Source organism: Mobula birostris, chromosome 19, assembly GCF_030028105.1.
Source record: "Mobula birostris isolate sMobBir1 chromosome 19, sMobBir1.hap1, whole genome shotgun sequence".
NCBI lineage: Eukaryota > Metazoa > Chordata > Chondrichthyes > Myliobatiformes > Myliobatidae > Mobula > Mobula birostris.
Window position 1 is genome coordinate 20,474,321 of NC_092388.1, and position 23,579 is coordinate 20,497,899.

At 41.6% G+C, this 23,579-nt stretch overlaps 1 protein-coding gene across 1 annotated transcript in view; it reads left to right on the forward strand.

The window, feature by feature from the left end:
- cpne4b (copine IVb) overlaps positions 1-23,579 on the forward strand; it is a 564,934-nt gene that overhangs the window by 27,323 nt on the left and 514,032 nt on the right. The window contains exon 2 of the mRNA XM_072283307.1: positions 12,686-12,788. The gene's annotated coding sequence lies outside the window, so the exon portion shown is untranslated. The remainder of the gene's footprint in view (positions 1-12,685; positions 12,789-23,579) is intronic.

Below are 23,579 nucleotides of genomic sequence, written 5' to 3' on the forward strand. Positions count from 1 at the left end.
CTTGTTTACATTCCCTGGTTCTGTGAAAGCTGGTAGATCTGAAAGATTATCTCTAATCTACAAATTATTTTCAGTTCTTTTAATTTGGGATTGTAGAAACGCCATACCTTGCAAACTGGAGTTTTCATGGAGAGATGATTTAAAGTAACAGCGAGGCTGATGTATATTAACATATATATTTAACGAAGTTATAGAAGACATCATAGTCATAGTCATACTTTATTGATCCCGGGGGAAATTGGTTTTCGTTACAGTTGCACCATAAATAATAAATAGTAATAGAACCATAAATAGTTATAGTAATATGTAAATTATGCCAGTAAATTATGAAATAAGTCCAGGACCAGTTTATCGGCTCAGGGTGTCTGACCCTCCAAGGGAGGAGTTTTAAAGTTTGATGGCCACAGGCAGGAATGACTTCCTATGATGCTCTGTGCTGCATCTCGGAGGAATGAGTCTCTGGCTGAATGTACTCCTGTGCCCACCCAGTACATCATGTAGTGGATGGGAGCCATTGACCAAGATGGCATGCAACTTAGACAGCATCCTCTGTTCAGACACCACCGTGAGAGAGTCCAGTTCCATCCCTACAACATCACTGGCCTTACGAATGAGTTTGTTGATTCTGTTGGTGTCTGCTACCCGCAGCCTGCTGCCCCAGCACACAACAGCAAACATAATAGCACTGTCCACCACAGACTCGTAGAACATCCTCAGCATCGTCCGGCAGATGTTAAAGGACCTCAGTCTCCTCAGGAAATAGAGACGACTCTGACCCTTCTTGTAGACAGCCTCAGTGTTCTTAGACCAGTCCAGTTTATTGTCAATTCGTATCCCCAGGTATTTGTAATCCTCCACCATGTCCACACTGACCCCCTGGATGGAAACAGGGGTCACCAGTACCTTAGCTCTCCTCAGGTCTACCACCAGCTCCTTAGTCTTTTTCACATTAAACTGCAGATAATTCTGCTCACACCATGTGACAAAGTTTCCTACCGTAGACCTGTACTCAACCTCAGCTCCCTTGCTGATGCATCCAACTATGGCAGAGTCATCCGAAAACTTCTGAAGATGACAAGACTCTGTGCAGTAGTTGGACATTGAACTCATGAACACTACCTCACTACTTTTTAAAAAATATCTGTTTTTGCATTAATTATTTAATTTAACTATTTAATATACATATTATACTTATTGTGGGCGCGTAACCAAGTGGTTAAGGCATTGGACTAGCTACCTGAAGGTTGTGAGTTCGAGCCCCAGCCAAGGGAACGTGTTGTGTCCTTGAGCAAGGCACTTAATCACACATTGCTCTGCGACGACACTGGTGCCAAACTGTATGGGTCCTAATGCCCTTCCCTTGGACAACATCGGTGTCATGGAGAGGGGAGACTTGCAGCATGGGCAACTGCTAGTCTTCCATGCAACCTTGCCCAGGCCTGTGCCCTGGAGAGTGAAGACTTTCCAGGCGCAGATCCATGGTATCGCAAGACTAACGGATGCCTTTATTATATACTTATTGTAATTTGCAGGTTTTTTTTCTGTATTTATCATGTATTGCATTGTACTGGTGCTTCAAATTTAACAAATTTTGCGGCATATGCTGGTATTATTGATTTTGAGATTGATTTAGGGTCACCTGAAACAAGCCATTGATCTGGTTAACTGATGTCTGAAAGGCAGGAGAAAAAAAAGTACATAAGCTAGGTATATAGTCAATGGTAGGATGTGATCAGTCCTGCCTTGCTGGGATCTGCTTTGGAGATGCAAGTTTAAACCATATTTATAGCAACAACAGTGATAGAATATAAAATTCATAATGTATAAAGATATTCATAGGATAGTTAATAATATGGATGTAATTATTATATTGCAAATTAGTAGAATTTTTAATTCTGCTAATATGCAGCATAATGCTTACATCCATATCCTAGAGGGAAACGTTGTAATAAATTTATTTCATTGTAGACAAATGTGGAGTTTTAGAAAGGATGTAAAACTCTTTCAGATAGGACATACACGATTGCAGCAAATTGTTGAATAAAACAATCTTTTGGTCCTTTCTTATAAGAACTGTATTAAATATTTCCATTGGTTTCTGACCCTTGTTGCACCAGAGGCAGTTTCTCCTCACTTACCCTGTTAAAGATCATCACAAGAAAACTTTTATTACTTCCATTCTCACTCAAACAGTTACAGATCTTCACGTGTTTCTGCACTGAATGAATTTCTTCAGCACTGTCTCCAAAGCTACAGAATTCTTTCAAAGTTCAGTGGCCAAATTGAACACAATCATCCATCTGAGGCTTAATCAGTGTCCATATGGCCTGATAAAGATGGAAACAATTGGTACCTTTTTGATTTAACCTATGCTTATTTATGATAAACCTTACCTTGGCAACAAGTGGCAATACACCCTATTAAGCGCTCAGTGCTGTGACTACCTCCTTTATCTCTCCAACTGCAAAAGCAATTCAAATATTTCTTCTACGAATGATAATTGATGCAAAATATGGAAGGTTTGGTAATTCTGCTAATGCCACTTGTTTTGACAAATGCTGAGAGAAATTGGGGTGGAATGGGAATGGGGTAGAGTGTTCTGAATGGAGATCACAGTTATTAATAATTGCCTTCACATCTCCTTCATTCTCTAAAATGCAATAAGATGAGCGATTAGGGTTAAAATCTACTTGACACATTTAATGCAAAATATATTCTAATATTCCAATGCAGTGCTGAGGAATATTATAGAAGATGCCAGTGTGCTGCTTCAAGGAAGAACAGATGAGTTATTTGTACAATATAGTTCTTCAGACAACTTTATTTGAGGAAATTTCCTGACATTTTTTCTAACTTTTAGAGCATGCTGTATGTAAATTTGTCGTTGTGATATCCATGTTCCGTAATGACTAAAACAAAGTGCTTTATTGACGTTGAAGCACTTTGAGATATACAAGTACAGATGTAAAATATGTTATATAAATGCAAAACTTTTCTGTAGTTGCTTACTAAAAAGATTGGCACTCTGATTAAAAATATTCCATGATGAACTCATATTCACTGTTTTAATCAAACTTTAATTTATTGCCCTTATCCATATGAAGGAAAATTATTAATGCAATACCTTTCTTTCAAACATTGACATTATAAAATAGAACCTGATTGTGCTCACTCATGAGGTAATTTGCTTAGTGTTTGGCAAGTGATATTGAGAGAAACTGAACTCTAAAACGCTGAGATCTTGCACTGAAACTGCAGACCCCGCTCCAGAAAATCTAAATGCATTTAGTGACTTTGTTTTTAGCCAAACCATACCATAGGAGCTTTGTGGATAACTGTAGATAAACTAGCATTTTAAAATTACGCTCACTGATATAAGAAATGAAAATTACTCCATAGAAATACTCTTGTCTAATGTGTATGATGGAGATAATTATATTTAAAATCTAACATTTGGGATAGGTAATACTAGTTTCTGTGTTTTGGTTAAGCCTGTTTAAGATTTTCAAAAACTCTTTGACATCTACCCAAAGGATCTCTTGATAGGATTGTTAAAATAAAATCAAGATTTTCAATTCTTGATTTTTTTTTTGTCTTATCCCGTTCTTTGAACTCAAGAATCAAATCTTTTTGCTGTTAAGTAAGAATAGTAAAAATTTACTGGTCGTAAGTTATACAGTGGGACATTAAAACAGTGATCAGAAATTCTCCTGTCTGTTATTTTGTTGGACTTTTGTTGAGCAATCTATTCTTCCTGTAAAGAGGAATTTCAGACCAACTGATGAAACACTAATTTACCAGAAGTTTATGGTGTGTTGGCTGGACCTGTGCTGTTTACCTTCAGCCATCTGCCACTCTTCACTCTTGACAGTTGGGAGCAGTGTTTAGAGTACCCCAACCTCCGCCACTCTTTAACAGATTTTACATCTTCTCAACTCATTGCTCATCTAGAACGCACCCAAAGGTGAGCAGCTATCAGGCTGACTGGAGGTGATGCTGAATTGCTAAGTGGTATTTCAAATACATAGAAAATACATAGGATAGGGTACAAGCAGTGACAAGAATGACATGTGGGGAATAAACTGACTTGAAGGTGGGTCTTAATTATAAATGATTAATGGTTTTGCTGTTATGTCCTTGTAAAATATAAGACCATAAGACATAGGAGCAGAATTAGGCCATTTGGCCCATCGAGTCTACTCCACATTCAATCATGGTTGATCCTTTTTACCCCTCCTTAAGCCCATTTCCCAGCCGTCTCCCCATAACTTTTGATGCCATGGCTAATCAAGAATTTATCAGTCTCCTCCTGGCCTCCACAGCTGCCTGTGGTTACAAATTCCACAATTTCACCACCCACTGGCTAAAAGAATTTCTCCATATCTCTGTTTTAAATGGACACCTCTCTATCCTGAGGCTGTGCCCTCTTTTCCTAGACTCCCTCACCATGGGAAACATAATTTCCACATCTACTCTGTCTTGGACTTTCAACATTCAAAAGGTTTCAATGAGATCCCCCTTCATCCTTAGCACTCAGATCTGCAGCTGGATCTTCAACTTCCTCACAGACAGGACCCAGGCTGTAAAAATAAGGGACAAGCTCTCCTCTACAATCACTCTGAGCACCGGTGCCCCACAAGTCTGTGTACTCAGCCCCCTACTGTACTCACTTTTCACCCATGATTGTGTAGCCAAGTTTCCATCAAACTCAATATACTGTATAAGTTTGCTGATGACACAACAATTGTAGGTCGTATCTCGGGTAATGATGAGTTTGAGTCCAGAGAGGAAATTAAGAACCTGGTGGCATGGTGCGAAGACAATAACCTATCCCTCAACGTCCGCAAGACAAAGGAATTGGTTGTTGACTTCAGAAGGAGTAGCGGACCACACGACCCAATTTACATCGGTGGTGTGCAAGTGAAACAGGTCAAAAGCTTTAAGTTCCTCAGGGTCAATATCACAAATGACCTGACTTGGTCCAACCAAGCAGAGTCCACTGTCAAGAAGGCCCACCAGCGCCTTTACTTCCTGAGAAAACTAAAGAAATTTGGCCTGTCCCCTAAAACCCTCACTAATTTTTATAGATGCACCATAGAAAGCATTCTTCTAGGGTGCATCACAACCTGGTATGGAAGTTGTCCTGGCCAAGACTGAAAGAAGCTGCAGAAGATCGTGAACACGGCGCAGCACATCACACAAACCAATCTTCCGTCCGTGGACTCACTTTACACTGCACGCTGTCGGAGCAGTGCTGCCAGGATAATCAAGGACACGACCCACCCAGCCAACACACTTTTCATCCCTCTTCCCTCTGGGAGAAGGCTCAGGAGTTTGAAGACTCGTACGGCCAGATTTGGGAACAGTTTCTTTCCATCTGTGATAAGACTGCTGAATGGATCCTGACCCGGATCTAGGCCGTTCCCTCCAAATATCCGGACCTGCCTCTCGGTTTTTTTGCACTACCTTACTTCCCATTTTTCTATTTTCTATTCATGATTTATAATTTAAATGTTTATATTTACTAATTTTTAATATTTTAAATATTTAATATTTGTAATCCAGGCAGCGGGAAGCGCAGAATCAAATATCGCTGTGATGATTGTACGTCCTAGTATCAATTGTTTGGTGACAATAAAGTATAAAGTATAAGTATCCTTCTAAATTCCAGCGAGTACTGGCCCAGAGCTATCAAATGTTCCCCATATGATAACCTTTCATTCCCGGAATCAACCTTGTGAAACCTCTGAACCCTCTCTAATGTCAGCACATCTTTTCCTAGATGAGGGCCCAAAACTGTTCACAATACTCATGGTATGTCCACAACAGTGCCTTATAAAGCTTCTTCATCACATCTCTGTTCTTATATTCTGGACTTCTTGAAATGAATGCTAACATTGCTTTCGCCTTCCTCACCACCAACTCAACCTGCACGTTGACCTTTAGGGTGTTCTGCATAAGGACTCCTAAGTCCCCTTGCATATCAGATTTTTTTGATTTTCTCCCCATTTCGAAAATATTCTGCTCATTTATATCTTCTAGCAAAGTGCATGACCATTCATTTTCTAAATCGTATTTCATTTGCCACTTCCTTGCCTATTCTCCTAATCTGTCTAAGTCCTTTGGTAGCCTTCCTGATTCCTCACAACTACCTGCCCCTCCACCAATCTTTGTATCATCTGCAAACCTGGCAACAAAGCCATCTATTCCATCATCTAAATCATTGATACAAAGAATAAAAAGAAATGGTCTCCACACCGATCCCTGCGGAACACCACTGGTGACTGGCAGCCAACCAGAAAAGAATCCTTTTATTCCCACTCGCTGCCTCCCACCAAACAGCCAATGCTTTGACCATGCCAGTAACTTTCCAGTAGTACCACGGGCTCTTAACTTGGTAAGCAGCCTCATGTGAGGCATCTTGTCAATGGCCTTCAGAAATCCTCAAAGAATTCCAAAACGTTCATCAGACAAGATCGTCCCTTAGGAAACCATGCTGTCTTTCTGTTATAACTGTATACAACTGCCATCAAGGTCCTTTTACCCTTGCAGTTTCTTAACTCAACCCACAAGGATTCAACATCTTCTGATCCTATGTTACACCTTTCTACCGATTTGCTGCCATTCTTTACAAGCAGAGCCAAGCCAGCCCCCCTGCCTACCTTCTTATCCCTCTAATACACTGTATAACCTCAGACATTCAGCTCCAAACTACAATCATCCTTCAGCTGTGATTCTGTCATCGGCAAAATTTGCAGATCCTGTTTACCACATTATGATTCAGATCATTGATATAAGTGGCAAACACCAACAGGCCCAGCATTGAATCCTGTGGCACTCTACCAGTCTAGACATCCCACCCTGCAAAAACTCATTTCAGGGAGGTAGCCCCATCAACTTGCGGGAGACTCCCGGATCTTCCGGGAGAGGTGGGATGTCTGCAATAGCGCAACTCCTTAGCAGCTAGCCAGCTAGTTTAAATAACATTGGCTATGCTAATGAATGAATGACACTTGTTAAACTCACCTCAACACGTCTTTTACAGTCTTAACCCACCATGGGCAACAGAAAAGTCACTGTTGCAAACAGTGCAGTGAGCAGCACTGTCATTATTGTTGACACCTATTAGGCAGGGGTACACTTCAGTGTAGTCTGGGCTGATGTACGTTTTATATTTTCTTTTATTGGAACACTCTGCCATTGCTTGCTTGCTCTCTCTCTCTCTCTCTCTCTGTCTCTCATGGTCACTCTCGCTCTCTCGCACGCACTCTTGCTCTCAATCTCTAGTGCTCGCTCTCGCGCTCTCTCTCTCTTTCTCTCTCGTGCTCGCTCTCTCGCTCACTTGCTCTCAAAAAAATTGATTTCCAGGACATTGTATATAATTTGCGGGCATCAGGGAGCCACTATTAATATGCGGGAGACTCCCAGAACTTCCGGGAGAGGCGGGATGTCTGCCAGTCACAGGCCTCCAGTCAGAGAGGCAACCATCTACTACCACTCTCTGGCTTCCTCTGCAAAGCTAGTGTTGAATCCAATTTACCACCTCATCTCGAATGCCAAATGACTGAACCTTCTTGACTACCCTCTCATGCAGGACTTTGTCAAAGGCCTTACTAGAGTCCATGTAAACAACATCCACTTCATTTCCTCCATCAACTTTCTTGGTAACCTCCTTAAAAAACTCTGTAAGATTGGATAGAAATGAGCTTTCGTGCACAGAGCCATGTTGACTATCCCTAATCAGGCCCTGTCTCTCCAGAGTCTAGTGTTTGATAGGTTCTTGATTAGTAAGGGTGTTAAAGGAGAAGCCTGGACAATGGATTTGGGGGAGGGAAGTAAATCAGCCATGATTGAATGCCAGAGCAGACTCGATGGGCCAAGTGGACTAATTTAGCTATCTCAGTTGGACTTACAAGATATCATGGCACTTTTGCGAAGAAGCTCAGGAACTAATCTGGCCAATACCCAGTCCTCACTCAATATCATTATAACAGACAATCTGTTATTTATAACATTCCCATTGGTGGGGTTTGTTGTGTTCAAAAACATTACAATAGTGATCATACCTAAATCGGTGGGAGGAGAGAGAGCAGCGCGCCGTGCGTGCGCAGCCCTCCAGTGAAAAATGACATTGTATCCGTTAAAGAGGGGCCGTGGACAATTCTGATTTGATGGAGACGGACGTGAAAGCACAAAGGAACATCTGGAGAAATTTCTGAAACGCTTGTTCGCTGCTGTCGTTACTGCGTGGTCGGGTATCTTCTGGAGGGAAGGCCTCAAAATCCCTGGCTTTGCCTGCTGTTGGCGACCGAGATTGAGGTAAAATCCTTCAGACTGAGATGGCGCTCAGTACTCGGTGTCGGAGAGCTGATTCGGAGGCTCGAAGTTTTCGATGACTCAGAGTCGGACTGTGGTTGGGCATGGCAGGGAGAGTTTTCTTCCTTCTCCCGTCTGCGTGAGATATGGGACATTTGAGAGACTTTGAACTTCTTATTGTGCTCATTGACTTCTTTATCAAGTTATGGCATTGTTGCACTGTTGTAACTATATGTTATAATTATGTGGCTCTGTCAGTTTTTTCAGTCTTGGTCTGTCCTGTGTTTTGTGATATCACACCGGAGAAAATATTGTATCATTTCTTAATGCATGCATTACTAAATGACAATAAAAGAGGACTGCGTGTCTTCATAATCTAAAAAAAAATGCTGCTCATTGCCTTTAAAAGGATTTTCGACATTCTACAAGGACCATGAGAGGTGCAATATAAATAGAAGTCCCTGGCTCCTTAAGAGTTTTTGATATCCTAAGCTAAAAATAGAAAATGTTTGGCTCCAGTCTCACTTATGATCAAACTGAAACACACAATGCAGCTTTACTTTGGTGAAGTCCTAGATTGGGTGGCACTGTGGTGCAGTTGGTACTTCATATTTTCTGTGACCCGGGGTTCATTCTGCTCTCCAGTGCTGTCTACCTTCTCCCTGTGATCGAGTGGATTTTGTTTTGGCGCTCTGTTTTCCTCCCACACCCCGAAAAACCACTGACCGCCAGATTAATTGGCCACTGTAAATCAGTAGGAATGTGGGAGGGGATAAAACGGGTTAGGGTGCCTGATGGCCAACATGCACTCGGTGATCTGAAGGTGTTGTTTCTGTGCTGAATCTGTCTATGACTTAATAAATGTAGCAATTTAGCCTACTCCATGTAATTGTTTCGTTGAACAAACTGGTGCATGCTTCACATAAGTGAATCTTTTATTTAGTTAAGGGATTAAATGTGGGTGTGGACTGAAAGCCTGCATTATCATTTGAAAGGAATGATGAATAAGGCACATTGAAAAGAAGGAGATGAACAAATACTAAAGACAAAAGAAGCTGAAATCCCAAACACATGAGCCCTGAGAGAGTCCGGAAGGAATTTTATTAAAGATTCAAAGATTCAAAGTATACGTATTATCGAAGAATGTACAAATTATACAGCCTTGAGATTTGTCTGCTTACAGGCAGCCACAAAGCAAGAAACCTGAAAGGACCCAGTTAAAAAAGGAATAAAGAGCAACACCCAATGTGCAGAGAAAGAAAATAACCTTAAATCATGCAAGCAAAGAAGTGAGCCACAGCATTCGGAACCAAATTGAGTCTTTAGATCTAAATCCCTGGAGCAGCCGGGAGTAGACCCAAGGCCTCGGTCTTAGCTCATCATATTAGCGGGTCAAGTTGCCACAAAACTTGCAGGCACGAAGCATAGCAGCCGGGACAGCCCCATGCCTCTACGCAAAATCGGCATGACACTTGCCTCCGGTCCTGACAACCTCCCTTTCCAGTCTGTCTGGGCTGACGTTTAAATTGTCCAAACAGTAGATCGTGGCTTGGGCAAGGACCCAGAAATTGCAACAAAATGCTCCGGGCCTGGACTATACTGCCCAGTGATTCACTCTGAGCCTAGATCTTGCTGCCCAGCCCAAAGTTGTTCTTGGCCTCTCCAAATCTGCTCGCCACTTAGAGCGATCCAACCTTGTACTGGGATTAGTTGAACTGGCATCAAAACTCCTCTGCCTCGACTCCTCCTCTCCAAATTGCTCACTCCAACTCCATCTGAATTGATTTTGCGATGCACCGGCACTGTTCACCCCTTGAATTTGCTTCTCCTTCGCTTGCCTCTTCATTGTTGGCAGTGATAGTTTACCACAATTTACTTCCGAAAAGGTGTTATTAATACTGTTTTACTTCAACTTCTTGTCCTTCGAACTACCAGTCTGCTGTTGCTTGCCTTCAGTAGCGCCATTTTAAATACACATCCTTCAAAATGTTGGAAACTGGATGATAAAACGTATGGTTGGTCACTGACAACAGCCATGCCACATAGTCTGTGTTTATAAAAAAAGACAGCTCCTGCTTCCTGACTATAAGGAGTAACAGCTGAAACTTGTGATTGAGGTCTCAGGGTGTTGAGGTTGATGTATCAAAAATAAAACTTGAACATTCAACATTTTAAATGTTTTTTTTGTGTTGTGCTTTGTTGTGCAGTCAATGTACAGAACGGTTCTTTATCCAGTATTCAGGCTTAATTGACTAGAGGAAAGATTTGTAGAATAATTAAAAGAAAGCCCTTTGTACAGTTCAAAACAAAAGATTGTTAACGCTGGCAATTTGAAATTAAAGTTTATTATACTCAACAGATTTTTGTGGAAAGAGAGATCACTGATCCTTCATGAGAACAGGAAAATAGAGGAAACAGTTGCGTTTAAAGTTGTAAGGGGATTGTTGTAACTGTGAACAAAGTCACTGGAGAAACACTGAAGCTGGTGGATATAAAAGTTTTTATTCAGCAAAACATGCAGGCATCATACTCAGACACTCTTGGAAGAAGAGTCCTTCTAAACTCAAAGTACATCACATCTTATACCCTTAAGATCAATGGTAACTCAATACAGTTTCAGCGGTTACAATGACATTGTTTACTTCAATACTTTGGGTTGACAATGTTTCATTTAAGTTACATATAATTTTCAAACATCTAAATCTTCACACCAACACTCCAGACACCCTAAATGAATGTTAATCACCATTGTCTTTCTAGCTGCTTTCATGTATATACAGACATCTCGGGTGAATGGGCATTTCCTGGTTTGCAATCAACCCCAGTCTGCAACTCCAGGAAAGCCATTGTTCAGAGCTGCATTTTAAATTCAATCTACAGTCCAAATTCAGATCTGAAGACAGGTTGCTGTTGAAATTAATATTTGCTATATACCTTAACTCCAGAATACACCCTAACAGGGATAATGGGTGGAGTAACAAAGGGAATGTCTGTTTATAGGGTGGTGACCATGGTTGTCAAGGTGATACAGTTAGTTCTTGTGTCATTCACATTGTCACGTGTCTGTTGGGTTATAAATAGACAGAAGTGAATTCAGACCATTGCAGGGAGGAAAAATACCAACAACGTCATTGCTGGAACTGAGCTCCAGAGCAGAAAAACTGCAAGAAATCTGAAATAAAGGAAAATGCTAGAAATAGTCAGCAACTAAGTTTGTGGAGTGAGGGAAACTGAGTTACTGCTGAGTTGAATGATCTAGCATCAGAACTACTGAATGCTGACACAAGTATCCAAAAGTGCTAATCAAAGACTGTAGTTCTTTGGAGTCAATATTGAAATGAGCAATGTACTGTGAGGGACGAAATAGCACCATTCCACAAGAAAGAAGCAAGCTGGAAAGATCTGTAACAATGCAATGCTAAGAGAAATTTATAGCTCATTATTAAAAATGTAAAGATCATTGGCAGAAACAATTTGGAAAAAATTAGGTGAACAAACGTAGGGATCCATGGGAGAAGTTCCAAATAAATACAAATACAGACTTGCTTTTACTTTTACAGTTTATTCTATCCAGTGATTTTCCATTAACTTTTGGTACAAGTTTTGAATAAATCCTTTAACTTCAGCCAACTTTTGTTCAGTTGCTACACACACACACACAAAACAAAACACAAAACTCTCACTGTGTTAACAGAAAAAAGCTACCATTCCCATGTCTGCACTTGAAAATTGAACAATTTTTTCCATTTCTAAAATTTAATTGCTGACTGTTAAACAGCTGCTTGACCGATGGCAAGTAAGGTTCAAATTATAAATGCTTAAAACACCACATATATTACTATTTTGATTTTTTTTTCTTTTATCCACGACGGTTAATGGAAACTAAACCATGTCTTCTGAGAGACCATGGCTTGTAAGGAACCTTTCTGATATTTAAGAACACTTGGATGCAAGGGACCTCCCATTTGTAAAATGTTGCAACCACAAACATTTAACTGACTTATCCCAACATAATTTAAGCTTTCTACCTCAATTTGTTGCTTTCTTTAAGATGGAATACAATCCATTGTACATAACTACAAACTGGCTCATGAGCCAACTGAGTTTTTAACAGTGCAGATCATTGCTCACTACATTCAGTCTTATGGCAAACATTGTTTTCTGCACAGTGAAACCAAGCACTTTTGTGTTTCCTTTAATTTTTCACAGGATGTGGGTATACTTAATAATCTAATAGGCTTGTTCATTGCAAGTTACCCTTGAACTGGAATAAAAAAAACAGGAAATGCTAGAAATATGTAGCATGTCAGATAGAGTTCATCAAAAGAAAAAGTTATTTCCTGAAGTGGGGACTGTTTCTTTCCCACAGATGGTGCCTGACCCACTGAATTTCTCTAGCAATTTATTTCAATCAAATACTTCGAAAAGTTCATCTTCGTGGAGCTCTTTGGAATATTCTGAGGCTATTAAAGGTAGTACAGAAATTTGTCTTTTTCTTTACAACACTAAAATAGTTCACTCTTTCCATTATTCCACATTGGAATTGTGTTTGTTCATCGTGTGCTATGTTTTATAATGTGGATGATCATGGTCTTTCCATGACCATGATTATACTTGGCAAATTTTTCTACAGAAGTGGTTTGCCATTGCCTTCTTCTGGGCAGTGTCTTTTCAAGACAGGTGACCCCAGCCATTATCAATACGCTTCAGAGATTGTCTGCCTGGCGTCAGTGGTTGCATAACCAGGACTTGTGATATGCACCAGCTGCTCAAACAACCATCACTTGGCTTCACATGACCCTGATCAGGGAGCTAAGCATGTGCTACACCTTGCCCAACAGCTTACCTGCAGGCTAGCGGAGGGAAGAGTGCCTTACACTGCCTTTGGTAGAAAGGTATCTCTGCTGCTTCTCCACCCAACATTGGTATCCTTATCCCCCATGAGGCCTTCTCCCAAGTAATTGCACTGAGGTTTGGCAAGGGGCAGTTGTGTATGAATTTTCCTCCGTCCCAGCACAGAAACTTTATAGAGCAGCTGATCTTATCCCAGTTTCATGTTTCAGATACTGGATAATCATTGAATGGTAAGTTCCAGAGACGGTGATAGTTGATTTGACTAACTTATTTTATTGTAGCACTAGACTGATAAGTCACAATCAAGATCTCAGAGCCACAGTGTTCACCAAGGACTGTATGTCATTTTTTTTCAATATGCTTACACTAAAGATGTAATCTTTCTTCTCTCTGAAAGCTATGATGCATCAAGCAATGTAATTTAATTGTTGTTACCCCAAATGACTGCAATAAAATTGAACAAAATAATGTCTTGCATTTAATTGTGTGTCATAGAGTAATTATCTCAATTCACAGGCTCCAATCAGTGATCATAAACAGCTCCAGCTTTAGTTTAATCATTTGTGATGTTATCTGATACTTCTTGGTAAACATATTTGAATATCTAAAAAACAAAATTGCTTTCTTCTCCATCTAATCAGCTTGATGCTTATATTTCCCTGCTATGTTATGTTAGGCATTAATTGGTTCCGAGTTTTAGGTACAGCGAGTGTCCTTACTCTTTATCAAATCATTGCATGCTTAAGATCTTATGGTAAGAGCGCCTAAAAGTCCATCTCTGGCATCAAACAAATCTGCTCATCAGCCTCAGAAAATTCTCATTCTTGCTTTAATTACATCCATCTGTATCATTCCAACGCAATCTTGTCAGCCTCTCTTCCCCACTAAATAGATGGTGGCCATCACAAAAATTCTGTTTGCTGTATCCTATCTTGCACCAAATCCGATCACCTAGGTATGCTTATCCTGTGTTAGCTCTCGATCTAACAACATGTCAATTTTAAATTTACCTAATTATTTATTTTTTGCAGTGTTTATGTAATGCACTCTATTATTGCTGCAAAACTTACAAATTTCACGACATAACAAGTGATAATAAACCTGATTTTGTTTCTGTTGTGCAGAAATTAACATTGCATTTCCCACATTGTAACAGTGACAAATCCAAAACACTTCATGATTATAAGGAACTTTAGGGTATCCTGAAAAACATGTGAAAAGCATTTTGCAAATTTGACTTTTTTTTCTTTTAACTATACAATACTTCTTGTTTGAAGTGAAGCTAGTTAGCCTTTTTTCTTCAAAACTCCTTATTTGAGGAGTTACAAGAATTTGTGTTGTTGGAATGTGCATGTGCACATTCCTTACTTGAATGGAAAAAAACCCGAACCATGAGACAAGAGATGCTTGCTGTTTGGATGACTTTCATTCCAATGATATTCAGCTTTGTTATTCTGATGAATTAATGCATGAAGCTTGCACATCGTTGTGTCATAATGTCATGACTGTGGGATCAGTTACAAGTACTGTAACTTTCCACTGTTCGCTTGCCTTCCGCAGGGTTTAATTATTTAAAGGAGCACTGTCACAGTAATTCCAAATGCATAGATGCTTCTTGGAAGAATACTTGATTATTCTTTGGGCTTTAAATACTAATCTTTAAACATTTAGAACTACACTGAACCTTCCTAAATATGTGATTTCTTTAAACATAAAGTGGAAAAAATCTGTCTTTCATCTCATATCCTGGTAACCAATGTCTGCTGATCATATGCACCTTTTCAATTCCATTGCCTCAATAGGGAGTTAATGGAACTGATCAAAACATTCTCTTGTGAAATTAATATTAGTGTCAAAAACTGTTTCTATTTACCCCAGGCATATTACAATATTATTCTCTTTTTAAAAAAAATTAAGTCTAATGTTCGCCACAATGGAAACGTAGATGAGTGGACACATTTTATTTGACACGTTACTTTTACTCTGAATTCATGAAAAATTAATAAAATGCAGAGCATAACTCCTGCTTATTGTACCTTTAAAGTCTGTCTACATTCAAACTTACTGCACTTTGCTGTTTTTCATATGAATGCTTTCCAAGTCTTCCAGTTTCCAAACATAAGAACTTCATTACAAAAGCAAAAAAAAATGTAAATGCTGGAAATTTGTATTATATAAGTGTAAAGTGTTAACAATAATCATCAGGTCAGGCATCGTAGATGTTGAACAAAATAGAATCAGTGTCTCAGTCTGACAACCTTTCATCAGTATTGGGACAGGTAGAGAAAAACAGATTCTAACATGCAGAGTCACGGGTTCTCAGAACAAGTTCTAATATGAATATTTACTCTGGCATGCACATAAAGTGGGAAGAATGGAGAGGAGAACAGAGGTCTGTAATAGGATAATAGTCGCTTGAAATGAAGTGACACGACAAGGTAAATTATGTTCATAATGGATGGGACCAGTTATGAAACCAAAAGACAGTCCACAGGTCATTTACACTCAGTGTTTGTTCGTGGTCTTCTGCTGTTGTAGCCTGTCCACTTCAAGGTTCAACATGTTGCACATTCAGAGATACTCTTCTGCAAACCATTGTTGTAATATGTGGTTATCTGAATTACTGTCACCTTCCTATTAGCTTGAATCAATCAGGCCATTCTCCTCTGACCTCTCTCATTAACAAACACAGAACAATGAAAAAAAATCTTTTTTTTTGTTTTTTGCATCATTCGGTGTAAAATTGAGAGACTGTTGTGTGTGAAAATCCCAGGAGATCAGAAGTTTCTGAGATACTCAAATGGGCTCGTCTGGCAACAACAATTATTCCGCGGTCATAGTCACTTAGATCACATTTCTTCCCAATTCTGATGTTTGGTCTGAACTACAACTGAAGCTTTTATGCATTGAGTTGCTGCCACACAATTGACTGATCAGATGTTAATTGATTGATGTTAACAGGAAGAAATAACAATAAAACCATAAGATATAGGAACAGAATGAGGCCATTTGGCCCATTGAGTCTGCTCCGTCATTTCATCAGGACTGATCCATTTCCCTCCCAGCCCTAGTCTCCTGCCTTCTCTCCACATCCCTTCATGCCCTGACTAATCAAGAATTCAACAACCTCTGCCTTAAATATACACAATGATTTGGCCTTCACAGCTGCCTGTGGCAATGAATTCCACAGATTTACCACTCTCTGGCTAAAGAAATTCCTTCTCATCTTTCTAAATGGATGCCCCTCCATTCTGAGTCTGTGTCCTCTGGTCTCAGACTCCCCCACCATAGGAAACATCCTTTCCACATGCGTTCTGTCGAGACCTTTCAACATTCGATGAGTTTCAATGAGATCCTCTCTCATTCTTCTAATTCCCAGTGACCATAGTCCCAGAGCCATCAAACGCTCCTTGTATGTTAAGTCTTTCAATCCCCGAATAGGTTTTGTGAACCTCCTTTGAACCCTCTCCAATGCCAGCAAATCCTTTCTCAGATAAGGGGCCCAAAACCGCTCACAATACTCCAAGTGAATTTCATTCAGTTGATTAAATTTTTTTTTATGTGTGCTAGTATAATTTAGTTTTTAAAGTTAATGAACAGAATTCTGAAATTTCTTGGTTGACTTTGAATGTTTGGGAATTACATAAGTGTTCACAATATTTTTTAACCAGCAGCCTTGACAGCTGTGGGTTTGACGAGGTCCTTTGCCAGCAGGGAAGGCAATCTCGAGGGCAGAGACTGCCAAATTGAACTTTTACTGCATTGGTCATGCACTTTGGGAGAATGAATGAAGGTGTAGGCTAATTTTAAATAGGTAGTGAATTCAGAAATCAGGGGTGCAAATGGATTTGAGTGTCCTAGTGGAGGATTCCCTGAAGGTATCATGGTCAGGTCTGTGAAGTCCGTGTTCCGGTTCACATTCCGGTCCGTAGACTCTGGACTCCAGGTCTTCCGGGTGTCTCTTGTTTCAGTTGGGCTTAATCATAGGCATCTGATGCTCGTCTTGGGGCTGGGAATATAAGTGGCCCTGGGTTGGAGTGTTGTTGCAGGTTTGTCTCATCAGTATGCTGTCCTTGCCTCTGTGGGGTAAGTTAGATTGTCTTTGCTGTTACCCTGCAGTTGGATCTGTCCCTTCTTGTCCTTGCCTCTGTTGGATAAGCCAGGCTGTCTTTGTTGTTACACTGAGTCTGGACTGTTCCCTTCCCTTTACCTTCCTTCCTCTGCTTGGAACCTCTGCCTGAAGCCTTGGCCTGAAGACTTGCCTGCAACCTCACCTGCATCCTTGCCTGTATTGCTGTTAAGTTCTACTGCTGGAGCAAGACTGGAGCCTTGCTGTGCCTAGATAAGGAACTATCTTTTGTTGTTTGGAACTGTCTCTGTGTCCATGCTTTGCTAGGTAGGTCTGGCTGTTTGCTGCTACCTAGTGTTGGGAACCATCTTGTTGTGTTCAGCATTCTGTGTAGAGCCCTGGCCCCAAGTCCTGTTCCCAAAGAGGGATCCTGGCTCTGTGTTCTGTATTCCATGTTCCTGTCTCTCAAGTCCAAGGCTCTGTGTTCCTGTGCTCTAGACCAAGGGTCTGTGTTCCTGTCCTCTCAAGACCAAAGCTCTGTGTTCCTGTTGTCCCACATCCAAGGCTCAGCTGTTCCTGAGTACCCAAGTCAAGGCTTTGTGTTCTTGTCCTGTGCTGGAGATCCCTTGTCCTGTGCTGGAGTTCCCTCATCTTGCCCAGGAGTCTCTCATTCTGTCCTGTAGCCTTGCCTAGTCCTGTCTCCCAAGACCTCATCATGCCTTTGCCTAGTTCTGGAGTCTGAGCCTGAGTCAAGACCCAGGTTCTGGGTCCTTGTCCAGTCTCTGGCTTGGGGTCTGAACCCAAGCCTCGAGGAGCCCAAGCTGTGTCCAGTCCTGTAGCCATGTCATGTCCTCACCTAGTTCTGGAGTCAAGACCCAGGTTCTGGGTCCTTGTCTAGTCTCTGGCTTGGAGTCCAAGCCGTGGTCCTGCTTGCCTAGCCAATGTCCCAGCCCAAGTCTGTGTTCTTGTCCCAGCTCCTAGTCTGCATCCAGTCACGTCCCTAACTCTAGTCCTGTCCTGTTCCTAGTACTTCCGTGTCTGTGTCCTGCATTTGGGTCTGCTCCCAGTGCCCCACCGTATCACAGAAGGTTAACCCGCAGCTTGAGTTGGTTGTAGGAAGGTACTGTAAATGCAATGTTAACATTCATTTCGAGAGGACTATAGAAACAAAGTTGTAATCCCCAGTCTTTTCAGGTGTTATTTAGACTCCTTGTATTGAGAGCAGTTTTGTGTCCCATATCTAAGAAAGGATGTGCTAGCATTGGAGAGGGTCCAAGGAAGTTCATGAGAATGATCGCAGGAATGAGGTCAATATATGAGAAGCATTTGATGACTCTGAGCTGTACTTGCTGGAGTTAGAACAGTGGGAGGGGGGAATCTCATTGAAAACTAACATTGAAAGGCCGAGTGGATGTTCAGTGAATGTTTCTGTTAGTGGGAGAGTCAAGATCCACAGAGTACAGCCACAAAATTGGAAGGATGTACCTTCGGAACAGAGACGAATTTCTTTAACCAATAGGAGGTGAATCTGTGGAATTCATTGCCATAGACAGCTGTAGAAGCCAAGTCACTGAATAAATTTAAACTGAAGGTTGATAGATTCTTGATTAGTAAGGGTATCAATGGTTACGGGGAGAAGGCAAATGAATGGGATTAAGGGAGAAAATAAATCAACCATGACTGAATGGCAGAGCAACTCAATGGGCAGTATTGATTAATTCTGCTTGAAGGTAGATGAGTCACCTGGACCAGATAGTATGCACCCCAGGGTTCTGAAAGAGGTGGCTGAAGGGATTGTGGAGGCATTAGTAATGATTTTCCAAGAATTACTAGATTCTAGAATGGTTCTGGAAGACTGGAAAATTACAAATGTCACTCCACTCTTCAAGAAGGGAGAGAGGCACAAAAAAGGAAATTACAGGGCAGTTAGTCTGATCTCAGTGGTTGGGAAGATTTTGGTGTCAATTCTTAAGGGTGAGGTCTCGGTACTTGGAGGCACTTGGAGGTACTTGGATAAAATAGGCCATAGTCAGCATAATTTCCTCAAGGGAAACTTGTGCCTGGCAAATCTGTTGGAATTCTTTGAAGAAATAGCAAGCAGGATGGACAAAGGAGAATTGGTAGATGTTCTGTCCTTGGATTTTCAGGAGGCCTTTGACAAGGTGCCACACGAGGCTGCTTAACAAGCTATGAGCCCATGGTATTACAGAAAAGATTCTAGCATGGATAAAGCAGTGGCTGATCAGCAGAAGGCAAAGAGTGGGAATAAAGCGAGCCTTTTTTGGTTGGCTGCTGGTGACTAGTGGTGTTCCACAGGGCTCTGTGTTGGGACCAATTCTTTGTCAATGATTTGGATGATGGAATTGATAGCTTTGTTGCAAAGTTTGCAGATGATATGAAAACAGGTGGAGGTAGTTTTGAGGAAGTAGAAAAGCTACAGAAGGACTTCTACAGATAAGGAGAATTGGTCTGTGAGCCAGTAGGGTTGGTTGGTACCATCTGAGGGGAATAATGCTCAGTGATTTTTGGCAAGGTATACATCTCTAGAGTTAGAAAATATGTGATTGCATTGCACCACTGGTAGCTTTATTACATCAAATAAGTAATCACTTTTTGTATATATTCCATATTAACATCAGTACAGCAGAAAATGTTAACCCACACCCAAAAAGTTTAAAAAACCTCATTTGAGAGATTTCTGGAGTTTTATCAATGTCATGATATTTTCCATATTGTGGTATCAAATCAAAACAATCTTAAGCTTTTGTCATAGTATATAGAACTAAAGTACAATAATTCAAATGTGGGGTTCCACACAGTCATAATCTAGGCCCCATTTGGTTGTAAAATGAATATATTTAATCAAAGACAGCTTTCCATAGTTTGTTTTCCATACTTTCATAACCTATTAATAATCATAATAATTTTCCAAGTCTTCCACGTCTTCCACATCTTCATCTGAACTTTCCACACTGAGGTGGATGCCTGGTTCTCAGTCTGCCAATCTACACATGTCAGTACACCTGAGGCCATTTGCAACACACATACATCTTGGGAGTGAACATTTTTTGGACAGTTACAGGCCAGTAGATCCAGGACAGCATCGGGTGCTGGCTGGCCTTCCATCCAGTGCACCACCAACTGTTCAGCTTCCTCTTCTCTCTCCATCTTCCATCCTCTGCCAACAGGGCTTGGCACTTGTGGGTCCTTCTCCAAACATCTTCTCCATATACCAGCCTGGTAGTTGGCTCACTGTGCATATTTTGTTAAGCATTCCTTGCATGGTGGGAGTTGATGACTTTCAATTTCACCTTTTTTGGCACAGAGAAGGTGATACCTGAGCTCATTGATCTTGGTGATCGATGCTTTTGGGGCATACAGGAGACATGTAAATGCCTCCAGTTTCTCCATCAGTTCTGGGGAGAGGTCCCATTCCTGACCCAACTCTAAGAATGTGCCCTGAGTTTCCCTGTTGCTGGTCAGAAGTTTTAGGGCATTTGTCTTCCCTTTGCCTGCAAAAGCGCTTAGTGTCATATCCTGTATATGCGTGCAACCCAACGAGATCCCTACAAACCTCTATGCCAACAGTGACAGCAACCTTCCTGATGTCTACAAGCCTTGTATGGGTTCTAGTGCCACACTTCTGGAACAATGGGGCCTCAATCTTGTCACAAAATGATAAAGACATCTGTGTCTTCTGAGCAGATCATTACAGATTGGTATCCCTCTCTTGTGGCATGGAGAAGTAGGCGGCCATCTGCTTCTTGTTGACACTGAAGAGCTGACACCTTTCTGTCTTGAGATGTGATTCTGTAAAATTTGTCATAGTCATACTTTATTGATCCTGGGGGACATTGGTTTTTGTTACAGTTGGACCATAAATAATTAAATAGTAATAAAACTGTAAATAGTTAAATAGTAATATGTAAATTATGCCTGGAAATAAGTCCAGGACCAGCCTATTGGCTCAGGGTGTCTGACCCTCCAAGGGAGGAGTTGTAAAGTTTGATGGCCACAGGCAGGAATGACTTCCCACGACGCTCTGTGTTGCATCTCGGTGGAATGAGTCTCTGGCTGAATGTACTCCTGTGCCCAACCAGTACATTATGTAGTGGATGGGAGACATTGTCCAAGATGGCATGCAACTTGGACAGCATCCTCTTTTCAGACACCACTGTCAGAGTCCAGTTCCATCCCCACAACATCACTGGCCTTACGAATGAGTTTGTTAATTCTGTTGGTGTCTGCTACCCTCAGCCTGCTGCCCCAGCACACAACAGCAAACATGATAGCACTGGCCACCACAGACTCGTAGAACATCCTCTGCATCGTCCGGCAGATGTTAAAGGACCTCAGTCTCCTCAGAAAATGGAGACGGCTCTGACCCTTCTTGTAGACAGCCTCAGTGTTCTTTGACCAGTCCAGTTTATTGTCAATTCGTATCCCCAGGTATTTGTAATCCTCCTCCATGTCCACACTGACCCCCTGGATGGAAACAGGGGTCACTGGTACCTTAGCCCTCCCCAGGTCTACCACCAGCTCAGTCTTTTTTTACATTAAGCTGCAGATAATTCTGCTCACACCATGTGACAGTTTCCTACCGTAGCCCTGTGCTCAGCCTCATCTCCCTTGCTGATGCATCCAACTATGGCAGAGTGATCAGAAAACTTCTGAAGATGACAAGACTCTGTGCAGTAGTTGAAGTCTGAGGTGTAAATGGTGAAAAGTAAGGGAGACAGGACAGTCCCTTGTGGAGCCCCAGTGCTGCTGATCACTGTGTCGGACACACAGTGTTGCAAGCACACGTACTGTGGTCTGCCAGTCAGGTAATCAAGAATCCATGACACCAGGAAAGCATCCACCTGCATCAAAGTTTGTCATTAGCAGTTGCATACAGAATTTTCTCCTGTAGCTTTGCTCCGTACTCCGCCTTCCTCCGGTCATGGACTATGAAGCTAATGAGACTATTATTGTTACTGACTTTGGTCAGGAAGTTCCTCCACTGCCTCACCATCTCTGTGCCTGTGATACCTTGCAACTCATGACCAGTCTCTTCACCCCGTAGAGATCTTTCACTATTCTTGATAGTTCTCCTTGTATGTGGCGAACACAGCATCTATTCTGCTAATCTGACTGCCTTCCCTCAGAGCCATACCCAGAATTGTTGTGGCAACATCTCAAAGTAACTTGATCACCTTTCACTCTTTGGACCAAGCTCATTCTAACAACCACTGTAGCAGAGCTTCCTGGGAGTTGCTCTTCTACTGCTACATTTTTCTGCAAGGTTGTGGCTAAAGTAGCTTATTTGTCTTTGTCTTAGCAATCCTTCTGGTGTGGACAGGGCCCAGGGTAATGGTCCAAGGGGATGAGAAAGGATATCCTCCATATATAGACTGCACCCTTGTGGCATCACTATGATGAGTCCAAACAAAGACCTGTCTGCTTTTAAGATGATCGTCCTCCTATTTGATTTCACTTCTCCTCTTATACACATCACTGAATGTTTTCAGCTTTTTGGTTTTCATTGGGTCATGAAATTTCTTTGCTGGTGGGTCTTCCTCTAGCCTCTCATCCTTGAAGGTTGCATAGCATTGCTGACCAATCTCATATGCCTTCATCAGGTTGGAGGCAATGTCCTTGGGGGCTGTCTTTACCATAGAGATGCTAATGAGGTCCTGCTTCTCTGCAAATGGGTTGACCCATTCATGTATGAGGCTAACCACTGCTGAAACTGCTTCCTCATCTTTCTGGATTCTTGGCTGCTGTAGCTCCGCATGACAAAACTCTGATTTGTTGCCTTGTACCATCTCCCTTAACTGTCCCAGGAATGCACTGCGGTGCTCAGCTGTTATGTAGTAACGCTTGATAGCTCCAGCATTCAGGCTGAACCGTGATGTGCCTCCAGGAGCCTGTGTGTGTCTTTGCTCACCGTGGTCAATAGCCTGGTCCACAGGGATCTGCCCAAAGGGGTTGTTACTTGACAGCTGCACTAAGAATTGGCCTATCTTGAAGGCCTCATACACAGAAGGATTCTTCTCTGGGAGGTTCATCATCTGAGCAAAGTAAGGGGACAGGTACCTGGCATAATTCATCTTATCATAGGCAAAGCACCATGGGATCATGGTTCTTATAGCATGGAGGTGCAACTCCCAGTCCCCCTCACGAGAGGTGCGCAGAAGCCTAAGCACTACGTTCTCTACCATGTCAAGGTATGATATCCAGAATGCGGATAGCTCTCCATTGTTGTGACGGAGGTGTTCCAGAAAGTCTGTCCACAGGGTTATCAGCTCAGCCAAGAGTGGACTTTGCAGCAGATTGTTCAACTTCAAAGTCACTGGCC